At 42.1% G+C, this 12,076-nt stretch overlaps 1 protein-coding gene and 1 long non-coding RNA gene across 4 annotated transcripts in view; one reads left to right on the top strand and one right to left on the bottom strand.

Moving 5' to 3' along the window:
• LOC119454388 (juvenile hormone acid O-methyltransferase-like) overlaps positions 1-12,076 on the bottom strand; it is a 124,385-nt gene that overhangs the window by 106,275 nt on the left and 6,034 nt on the right. The window lies entirely within an intron of this gene.
• LOC125945984 (uncharacterized) lies at positions 3,130-11,186 on the top strand. 2 transcript variants are annotated; one of them, XR_007467294.1, is made up of 4 exons: positions 3,130-3,472; positions 4,313-4,416; positions 8,067-8,285; positions 10,602-11,186. It is a non-coding gene; the product is annotated as an uncharacterized LOC125945984 (long non-coding RNA). The 2 variants fall into 2 exon arrangements; XR_007467293.1 differs by having other exon boundaries at positions 4,313-4,429.

Genomic DNA, 12,076 nt, shown 5'->3' with positions numbered 1-12,076 from the left:
CGTTGCGTCGACTCTGTTGCACAGATTAACGACGTCTTCGATATAGCTGGTGAAATTCTCACCTGGTTGCTGGGCGCGTCCGCGCAGGCGTTGTTCGGCCTGAAGTTTACGTACAGCAGGACGACCAAAGATTTCCATGAAGTTGGTCTTGAACGCCGACCATGTCGAGATGTCGGATTCGTGGTTCCGATACCACAAGTGCGCAACGTGGCTCAAGTAGAAAATTACGTTGTTGAGCTTCTCCCTATCGTCCCAGTGGTTGTGCCTGCTGACTCTGTCGTACGAGGCGAGCCAGTCCTCGACATCCTGATCACCGGTACCCGCAAAAATCGCAGGATCCCGCTGACGCTGCACGCCAGGACAGATGACAGTTGGTTCCGTGACTGCAGCTTCTTGGGCTGGATCGTCAGGCATGGTTCGAGAAGACTGGGCTGGATCGTCCGGCATGGGCCGAGATGATTGAAGGGTTCGGCTCCGAAGTTCCAGCGTTGATGGAGTCGTACCCAGCACTCTCCACCAAATGTCAAGGTGTTTATTGACAGGATTGAGAGGTCGAACTCGGTGCGGCAGTCAGAACCGTGCGAGTAGTCAGGGCAAGCCCCGTGCGTAAAAGCGCTGGTGATGCGCCTGACTGACCCGCACTTCTTCGTCGTATTTCATACACTGGAGATGCACCTGACTAACCGGCACTTCTTCTTCCTTACACATTAGCCATTGATGGCCACATGTTATGCCCCTATACCACCGCTAACGACGTGCTCATTAAGGGCGCTGTTCTCTGCGTAATTACGCAAGGAAACCGCAAACTCTACGTATATATTCTCGCGGCCACAAATATACGCCGTAACGCATGATTTCTTCAATAAAGCTGAATAGCTTTATTGAACCCTTCGGCTTTTCGCATACCTTGAGAATAAGTAGCGTGGGTACCAGCACATATTGTTTTTTTTTTTACTCTTGCTTTCCTAGCAGCCCAGCCAAGATTTATTGGACAGATGAAATAGCACGATTGGTTTGTTCTCATCAAAGTTTTTAGGCACACTGTGTGATTTGTTATACCTATGTGATTGGTTATACCTATTGGTAAGCAATGTGTGCGTGCTTTCGTGAAGAAACGAGCACTCTGAAGCTCTCGCAATTTGTGACCAATGTTCACCTTAAAAATTTCTAAGAAAAAACCGCTACGGTTACTTTTGTATTTCTGTATTACCAAAATTTCCACCTCTACGCGAAACTGCGCTACGTTACTTTTGTAGCCCTCTGCTCCACCGGCGGACATTACAATTTCTCATTGTAGTCATAATATTGAAACATCAGGAGCACTGATCGATCGTGACTGCACGTACCAGGATTCATTGATGATGAAACGCAGACAGTTTAAACAATTTTCGCAATGTAATATTGCTTATTGACTGGTCACTTCTACTGCTAATTACAGACCCCGAGACCGCTTACGAATATTTTCACGAAAAGTTTAAAGCTGCTTATGAGAAATGTTTCAGGTACAAGGTTCTTAAACCCAAGTAACACAGAACGTAGCGTAAACGTTGCCTGATTGTAACAAATGTCAGGCAACGTTAAACAGCCAACCTCAACGTTTAATGTACGTTGCCAGCTGTACGTTCAAGTGATGTCATAAATAAATGTCACAGCAACGTCCTGACACCCACGTTGTGTCAACGTTGCGTGTAAACATCAATTTAACGTGTAAATGGTATCAATGTAGGAACGTTACAAAACAGCACGTTCCCAGAACGTTGCCGGATGTCACCAATATTGACATTAATGTGATGCCAGGCTGCTGTAGCATTTCGCATGTATACGCTCATGCAACTATAAGATATTGTAATTTTCAACTGAACATTCATCTTTATCATACAGTGAGGTATGGAGATGTATAGTGGTTATGCAGTAATTAATATCTTCTAAGGAACACCATGTTAAATTATGTTTATTATGCTTCTCCACAGATAAGATCTGCTACAAATTATATCAAATGGCAGAAGCATTCACATGGAAAAAAATGCTAATTGTTGCAACGGTTCACCTATAGTAGACAAAGTTACGCATAAAAGTATTCCCTTCTTCCACACCAAATGCACAAGACTTTGTGACTGCTTGCACGTCACATGCCCCTAAAAGTGGAAACATTAAGCAAGGGCCATCATGAATAGGCCCAAGCCCCATGATACGAGCTGCATAAAAATGACGAACACATGCACACTGCACAGTGGATACACACAGATCATATCTACTTGTCCATATAAAAAACAGTGCATTTTTTTTCAGTTCAAGTATGGTTTACATCATAGAAACGGCACTAGAGCAAAGGACTCTAAGCCACCAATAGGGCTGCAAACACACCGTACACCAGCGCACATTTGTTTCACACACCACACAGGACACATGCACGCTGCAGACGTTTTTTTTAGGAGGAATCTTCGAGAGCCGCACGATAAACACAGAAGGTACGGACGACAGGAGCAAAACCCGCGCACATTCAACACACCGACACGAAAGGAAATGCGGACGATACGGGTGCAACCTGCGCCACACGAGCTATCAACCCTCGTGGATTTGATCCTTTCCGCCTGAAACAGTCACAACGCACACGGAAACATCGAACACTGCACATCTGTACCTCCGATATCGTGTCAACAATTTCTGAGGCTACAATTCATGTTGACGACATCAGAAAGTTATCTAAAACTAAGTGATGGTGTAGGAAAAGTAGGCAGCATCGCTAAACGTCATGGATTGGCTTCGAAACAGCTTCGAGACAGCCCAAACCGTTCAGATCAGGCCACAGCGACGACTTGATAAGGATAACCGAAGCTGATCTCGAAGGCCATGCTTATGCTGGCTGCAGACGGCGGAAGGAATTCAAAGGTAAAATACGTTTTAAAATTGCTTTCTACGCTAAACTATAGTGTAAAATATAGATTGTTCTACGGTTATTTTGTCTCGCAACATATATACGTAGTTGTGTGTAACCCGGCACAAAATTTTAGTATGTGAGTGTACTGGTTAATATTTTTGTCATCACAGAGGCCACAACATTCTCACAAGTATGCAGGTGGCGCTATTGTTTTTCCTCCGTGTTCTGTGATGGCGGTCGTATGTGCGGGGTGCTACGAGCGTCGCGTTTGCTTGATCGTGTGTTTTTGTGTTTGCTTTTATGAAGTAGGTCGCAGTTAGCGTGCACAGAAGTGCCTGAAGATACCTTGTGTCACGCTGCAAACTCGCCGTATGCGTGGCGCGCCAGGCAAATGTGGCCCAACGATTTTATGCCGTGGAGTGTGGCCTCTTTGTTCTCGTTCTGGAAAGTTGGGTGGACGTCGCAAAGAAATAATGTGTGTTAGCGCGCCTCAGCTCGTCCACTACGCAGCGGCATGTATGCGGGGAGTAACATCGTCGACGCAGCACCGGCAACTTGGAGAGTGCTTCGCGACCGCGTCGTACCATTCAAAAGGTAAGTAATCGTGCTGGCTAACTACGCGCGTGTTGTGTGAGCTTCTCGTGTGTGCATAGGGTGCGCGACCGTATGAAATAGAAGTGCCGCGACAACAGTGATACCTGTGCTGATGCTTGCTGAACGCTGGTTGTCAGCACTTAGTTACGCAAGTTTATTGCTTCGATGCGAAATTGAAAATCTTGATAAACGTTTTCTTCCGATGAGAAATATAACGTTCGAAAATAATCGTGTTCATCATGTGCGTGCGGCGCGTGAGCTCCCGCTTTTCTGCTGAAGTTGCATAATAACGACTCATTTGCCTCTTCACCGATTCTTATTGCAATGACGTTTCCTTGCTTACATGGCAAGGAAACGTGTTTCATATCTACTTGTCCAAGGAAACTTGTTTCCTTGCCATGTTTTCTTGCCTCGACGTTGTAAATAATAGCTGCTTACGAAGTTTTCGGTTTACGGCAGTTTTAGAGAAAAAAAATTTAAGCAATCACAGCTTGCTACTAGTCCAACTTACTTTTTAAGACAAGATGTTTTGACATACCTTATACGTAACTAAACATGACAGGGGAAAGTTAAACTGAGTCATGAAAAAAATGAATTGTTTTGTAAACAAAGATTTCTTTGCTATGTGCTGCTGCGTGTCAATAATTTTACTGTGATCAAAGGGTCCCCATTATCAAGACATTCATCAGTGACTTCTACTTTGTGCTCTGTTGCCACCCTGCAATAATGCAAACATTGTTTTTGTGACTATATTTAGAGCTCCTTGCATGTCTAGACAATTTGACAGCTTTATAAAGCTGTGTGCCACTGCTATAAGTTAACACAGAACTTATTTTATAGTGGCGAGGCTGTGACCCATAACAGTGCCTACATAACGGAGGAGCCACCAGACCCCTTGGCTATGCCTGCCGTAGTGCAACGTGTAATCTGGATGGTCGGGTCAGGTATGTATGTAGTGTACGTGTTCCAAAAAGTAGCATCTTGGTATCATTCGTGGATAAGTTAATCGACATTAGTCAACACAGCTTACTAAATAGGCCAAATATTTATGCAACTTGCTGTTTATTTGTGTTCATAGCTGTTATGCACACCTTATTGTGTTCTATATAAAAGTAGACCTAACATGCCCTGATGTTAAGTATTTTTTCTTGCACCAATCGCTTGGCTGCAAGTTACATTTTAATTTTGCTTAGTACACACTATTTATCACTTTTCATTTTAGTTTTCTTGTTTTGAAACTGTTTCCTATGCTGTAGCATTTTATTTCCGAATTTTTAGTGTTTACACTACACTCTTGTGCAGCTTCTGCACATATAAGAATTCAAAGTGTAATGGGCCAGATATGTCGTAGGTGTAATCACACAGTGTGCTTACCATTGTTTAACATTCATATTCACGATTATTTCTGTCTTGTTCCAAGAATAACTGCCACTGGAAAATACACATTTGATGAGCTCAAACTTCTTGAAATGTCTTGTACTTAATAGCGCATAAAAAGGGGACGAGGCACAGATGGACGACGCGGACACAGCGCGTCGTCCATCTGTGCCTCGTCCCCTTTTTCTGCGCTATTTAAGTACAAGACATGGAATACCAACTCGCCCAATCTTACGCTCTTTCTTGAAATGATACTTTAAGGCCAGTATTCACTGTGCTGCAGTTACTACAGTTCTGAAGTGTTTTCTAGTAAGCCTGCTTTTTTCTCTCCCATTTTTTAATATTCTTGGCAAGCTATCCCCATTCATGCAAGTAGGCATTGTAGTAGTTGCGAGTCTATGTCCAGTTACATTATTTTTCTCTTTTTTTCAAGTCAATACAGCATAGAACACATAGCTAACTAGTAGGTAGTTCATTGTATTGATGCTCTATTATCAAAAAAGCACACTATTTCGCACATGTCTGCTTGCTCTTGCCATGTTTGCTGGTTATTGCAATGTTGCTCGTCAAATGAATTTGATTTCAACTACACCATACAGAACAGTCTTATTGGCTTTAGTGTAATTTTAATAGTGACAATCAACCAACAAGCCCTAATTCTACAGCTGTCAAGAAGTATTTCTAATACTTTGGGGTCCCTTTCCATATTTTCTGTTTCATCCTGTGTATTTGGTCAGCACAGTGGGCATTCGGTCTATTCATTCTGCTTGGCGCTGCTCAGGTCAGAATATGTTCAACCTGCAAGTCCAAATTAAATGATATGTGTACGACTTCATTTACTGGCTGGATGAATTGAAAAAGCATTATATCTAATTCTAAGAGCATTTTTGTCAAAAATACCAGTGTCTAGAATAAGCATCATATGCACTGCAACTCTTATAGTTTTAAGTTAGGTAGGCAAATATCTATAGGTATCTATACTTGTGCATATACTTTCTACATATTGGCTAGTGTTTTAGCTACACGAAACAGCCTATGTTGTCACTACTCTCAAGTCAAATTTATGGTTGATGCGCCGCTTGTTTTTGTTGTGCACTTACACTTCTGTGGTGTCATAAGCACTGTAGATGCCTGACAGCTGAAGTATTGCAGCAGTAGACAGTTTTAGTTTAGCTTACACTATGTCATTGCGTACGATATAAAATAGTGGGTCATCACTGCGCATGTGCAGAACGCTATCCGACCTATAGCGTATGCATGCTATTTCTCAGATTTAGCATTACCGTCTGTGCGTGGTTTGTGTAGTTTACGTTAAACATGGCGGTGGTCCCCGCTGCCCACTTCGAATTGAATTTGGCGTGGCTTTTGCAGAATTCGCTTTGTTCGTAGCAAATGACTGTGTAAGCAGCTTTCGCTTACCGTCAGGCCGCTTTGACAACAGTGTAATATGGTTAACCTTGTGGAGTTTTCGAGATCGCTTCTCATTTCGAACGACACGAAGCTTAACGAGGGAAACCGACATATATCAGCGCCACCTGTCAGTGAAGTCGAAAGATAGGTGCGACGATGGCATATGGCCTCTGAGATCGGAAGATCTCGCAAGCCAACTAAAACTAATAAATGTGTGCTGTTGAGCGTATGCTGTACTATAGCGTATAGGCATACGTTATTAGTTGCATATGCTATACTAAAACTGTCTAGTGTTGAAGCTAACTGGCACTTACAATTGCTACAGTATGCCAACAGATACCTATCACCGTATTTGTGCATTTTCTAAGAACCAGCCGTGTTTGCTAGGTGAAATTTGTAGTGTACGTATGAGTTTGCCGGTCAGTTCATGTAACTTTTCAGGATAGAATTTACATGGGGAGGAAAAGTGTACCATACAACATGACTGCTGCTAACTGACCATTTATTTTGATGGAAGGATTAAAAATAGCAACACTGGATGTGTGCTTATGTTGTGCACAATTTCGTTCAGAGGGAAGGCGTAAGTTGTAATATAAAGGCATAAAATCACAATAAATGATATTTGTGTAAAAAGGAAACTAAATATGCGCAGACTAACTTCAATCACTTGTCGTCTAGAAAGGACACCTTTTATTTCATGAATTGATCATGGGGTCTGGCTCGCATGTCTTGTTTATGCGGTATGCCTCACTGATCTCTCATGTCAATTTTTCACCGTAGGTGAAAACAGATGATCTTAATTCAGCCTGAAGTCCTATCGCGGCAATGCACGGCCAAACTGGATGAGCAAGCTGGTCTCTTGAGTGAAATATGGGAATTTATTTGGCACATTTAGTTACCGACCAGTCTGTTCTGTGTACATTTGACCAGTTGTGAAAAAAATACAGTGAGCTGCCTCTCATACACACTAGACAAATTTGGTGGTATCTTTAACCAAGCAAACCTCCCTTGCCTGCTCGCCTTTCTGAATTCACTTGTGAACTGTCGTGCATATCCTGCACGACAGTTCAATCGACAATCGACTGGTGCTGCGCACCAAATTTCGATTGTTCATCATGGCAACCAATTGACCATCAAAATCAGTGACGAATACCACATTAAGGAAATGGGACATGTGTCAGTTGTAGAGATACAAGCTCTACTTTGGCTACCACTAATTGCTGATAGGGTGATTAGAGACAGTTACTAGGAGAGCTCTTCATCTGGTTGGCTGGCACAAACTCTACCTGTTTCTGCACTGCAAAAAGCTGAAAGACTCTACTTAGGCTCACTGAAACTGCTCTTTAAAATAAATTTGAAACAGGGTAAGCTATATAATTTTGTGTGCAGCCCCCACACTAATGCCACTGGACGTACCTGCCATTTCCGGTTACATTTATCGCACGGTTAGACATATTTCTTTTTGCTACCAGCACTTATTGACATAAAACCGATGGCCTATTGCACAAGCAATAAAAGCACATCAAAACGCTTGGAGTAATGTGAAATTTAGGTAGGTTCATGTAAACAAAGCAAATTAATTGCTTTAATAAGAAAGTTGTGCAGACTGGGTAGGAATAGAACCTGGAGTGTGAAAGGAGCACGCTTCCCTTACGCCACGGCAGCTCTTTGGTTCTGGCTGACTTAAGGTGTGCCTAGTGCGTGTAACACTGTGCACGTCACATTGCAGCCATTTGGTTGACTAAAGGTGCTTTCACGTTCCCACACGCAAGCAGTCTTAATGTGTCTCTGCCATCTTTTATTGCAGGTACACCTAGGAAATGTTGTATACATTGGCAACGATAACTGGGGCCTGCTCCAGTGCCATCGCCGGGATTCCCTGTTCTGCAAAGAACTGACATAACTGATGTGGGGAGCCGTGGCGCTCGGTGTAGGAGCGTCACAGGGGCTCCTTGTCAGTGCTTGAAGGACGGCAATGCTGTTGAGAAGCCGACATTGAACCCCGATAAATTGGAAGCTGTGGGTAGTAAGTATCATTCACATTTTTTCAAGTTTTTGTAATGTTTGTAACAATGCATGTATTGCACCGAAATGATTAACTTTTCAGATGCATTTGATGCATATCTTTCGAAATGTGGTACCCCTGAGGAGAAAAAATCATCTTCTCATGCTTGGTTTTGGCCGAGCGGTTGAATCGATTGACAAAGTTTTTCGCGTTTAGGTAGCCCAAGAAACACTATCGTCTTTAAAAAGAAACAAAAGGAGAATTAACAAACCAGCTTATTTGTGGCTACTCATGAGTTGCATTTCTTTGTTTAAAAGTGCCTGTGAAGTGGCGCTAACCTACTTATCAGGTCCAGAATTTTCGATTAACACCGCTTCGAAAAGCTCGTGTTCTAATTTGGTTTTTTCACGGCCAGAACTTCCGTATTCGTCATCCGCGGATAGCAACGGCAACTTTTGCAGTGTAGAGCAATATACAACCCTTTTCCCGATATGCAACACCTGTAGCGTAGTTGGAGCTGGTCGTTCAGGCACTGAATTGCAGTGCAGATGTAGGCAACAACAGAAGAGTCAAGACGAGAGACATGTGGCAACTCTTTAACAAAAAGCTTTATTTTTGCTGGCCCATGTTTATAGCTGTCAGTCACTGCATTGCACATGCGCAATTCGCACCCTTAGGAAGAAAGTAAACTCTGACAAGTGTACAGAAGGTGTGCTGATACACACAGAGCCAAGTCACGAAATCTTTTCAGCCTCAATTATTTTACGTGTTAGTTGATCACCGCTTCTGCTGGAAACGGTACACTGAGCAAACGACAGTTCACAGTCACACGAACTGCAATGACATTCAAGCCTACTGTCACGCACATTTTTCTTGACATTGTATGAGTGTTCTCTCAGCCGGTGATTGGTGCAGTGTCCCATTTGGCCTATATACTGTTTACTACCACAAGGGGGATACAATAAACCACATTGCTAACACAGGTGACAAACGGAATTTGGTGTTTTGTTGCATATGTGTGGCGTGCTGTGACATTGCCTTTGATTACACAACTTTAGAATGATATGCAATTTTCTTGATATTGTGAGAGCTCATGAATGTAGGGTATGACGGCCAGTTTTATGTCTGTCAGATGCAGTGACCACATGACCTCTACTCTGAAAAGCGCATGCACCGAGTGGTTGCCATGTGATCACTCCAGTATCTGACAGACTTAAAGTGGCTGTCATACCATACATTCATAAACTGTCTCACAATATCGTGAAAACTGCAGATCGTTCCAAAGTTAAAGTTGTCTTTTTTGCACCTCAGAAGCTTATAAAGTTGTGTAATCAAAGGAAATGTTTCAGCGCAGCACACAAGTGTAACAAAAAGCACAAAAATCTGTTCGTCACCTACGTTAGCAACATGAATTACTGTACCCCTCTTTCTTGTGGTAAACAGTACATAGGCCAAACAGGACGCTGTATCAATGACCAGCTGAGAGAACACTCTATAATGTCAAGAAAAATGTGCATGACAGTTGGCTTGCATGTTGTTGCAGTTCATGTGCCTGTGAACCATTGTTTGCTCGGTGTACTGTTGTCAGCAGTAGCGGTGATCAACTAACACGTGAAATTATTGAAGCTGAAAAGATTGCGCGACTTGGCTCTGTGTGTGTCAGCATATGTACACTTATCAGAGTTGACCTACCTAAGGGTGTGAATTGCGCGTGTGCAATGTGATGAGTGACGGCTATAAACATGGCTCGCTGAAAATATATAAACATGGCTCGCTGAAAATAAAGCTTTTTGTTGGAAGTCAGCACACGTCTATTGTCTCGTCTTTTCTGTCGTCAATATCTGTGCTGCAATTCACCAATATGTTGTACCAACAAGTCAAATTTATCACTCACTCATTGGAACTTTCATCACGAATGAAATGTGGTTTTGGTACCGTGGTAGAGCATTCACATCATTTGTTAATTTTTGTTTTCTTCAAAGACTGAACTGGATGTAACAAGCAGCCGTGGCATTGCAAGGAAGCTTTCTGGTAAAGGAATATATTGATACTAACGTCTTAACTGCTTAGCGCAATAAAGGAAGTTGTGGGTATTGTTTATTGTGCTTTCCTTGCTCTTGTGTCCAAACTTATAGCTATAATGGTTAGGTTTTACTGAAATTTGCTTTTTGATGTTTTGCATTATTCTCCTGTGTAAAGTCACTATTGTTTGTTTCACAGTTATGCGAGGCTTAAGTTGTTTGTAAGCATTTTTATCGCCTGTTTTCACAGTAAACATGGCTTACTTCAGTGTTTCAGATGGCACTTTATAGTTTGATGTAATTGATGTCTCTGCAGGTTACCGCATTATTGACTTGGAAACCAGTGAGGTCTGGATGCAAGTGAAGCTACCGAGGGAGGCATGTGTGCATCACTTGTGCTGCTGGCCATCCTCTGCAAAAGTGATGGCTGGCAGTCAGTGCTTGGATGACTTTCTGTTACTCTACGCCTTGGGCTGTGTTGACTACTTCACACTTGCTGCCATGTCTGCAAGCTTAGGCAAAAAGACCGGCTGGATGTTTGGCAGGAGATAGTATCCAACCGCAGTGTTACTGTGTTGTGTTGTACATTACAAAGTGAAGGAGGACAGTATTTGTGCTGTTATTAAGAAGTATAAATTGTGTTTTGCCATTGAAATAAGGGAACTCGACACAAAGCAAAAGATTTCGAAGTCTGACCTACATGGGAAAGCAAAATATATTGTGTTGTAGTTGTAGCTGTTAGTAGAGTCTTAATATGCGATAGAAGACCTTGATGTTTAATAGAAAATATATTTAAGTGTGTTATCAGTGTGTTATCAGTTTTTAAGTTACTGTTATGTGTCATTTGTTTGCCAGGATGATGTAAGCAGACAGTAAATAAATGCATGGTTTGACATTATAACCAGGTTTGTCTATGGCATTCACTAATATTTAAGGTGGACCAATGCATATTCATGGGTGCATATTCAACCACCACATATTCCTCCTGCACAAACAATTCCTACATACTAGCGTTTGGTCTTAGCAGCTGATGTTGGCTATTATGCAATTTCTTGAAAGCACATGCAGCTACCGACACATGATTTTTAGAGCAGTAAGTCGGAAGCAAAGACTGATTTTTTTCTGTGGTCTAAGCTTAAATGATATGTTTAAGGAAATGAACATTTGTGGAATATATTTACTTTCCTGCTGCGAGAACCTTTATACGAGAACCTCTGCACATTGGACGTGCATGCTGCTTCTCTTGCTGTTATAGCCAAAATGAAAAATTGTTCTTATGAACCACTTCGCAGCTTTGCATTGTGCACTTTTACTAGCAGTTAGCATTTATATGCTGTCCTATGGACAACAGCAAGACAAGTCAGGCAAACCACCATGTGAAACACTTTAAAAGATTCTGGCTTAGGGCGCGTTGGTACTATATATAGTGCAAGACAGATGACCTGCCCATACAGCAGTGCTGTCAGCATTACACGGCTGACAGCACCGCAAACCCTTAAATTTATATTTGTTTGACAGATAATGCTTCTAGTAGTTTTCATGTCGTATATGCATGAAAACGTAAACAAGAACTGGTGAAAACAGCATTATTTTACATGTATAGTGTGCCTTACCACAAGGTAAGGTACACAGATATCTTGGTAAGCTACACAAGATATATACGTAATGAACGCTGTTTTTCACTAATTCTTGTTTCACATTTTCATGCATATGCAACATGAAAACTACTAGAGTAAATTATCTGTCAAGCAAATATAAATTTAAGGGTTTGCGGTGCTGTCAGCCGTGTCA

This window comes from Dermacentor silvarum, chromosome 5 (assembly GCF_013339745.2).
Source record: "Dermacentor silvarum isolate Dsil-2018 chromosome 5, BIME_Dsil_1.4, whole genome shotgun sequence".
NCBI classification, from domain to species: domain Eukaryota; kingdom Metazoa; phylum Arthropoda; class Arachnida; order Ixodida; family Ixodidae; genus Dermacentor; species Dermacentor silvarum.
The sequence above is the reverse complement of the archived record's forward strand: the minus strand, read 5'-3'. Positions and strand labels throughout refer to the sequence as shown.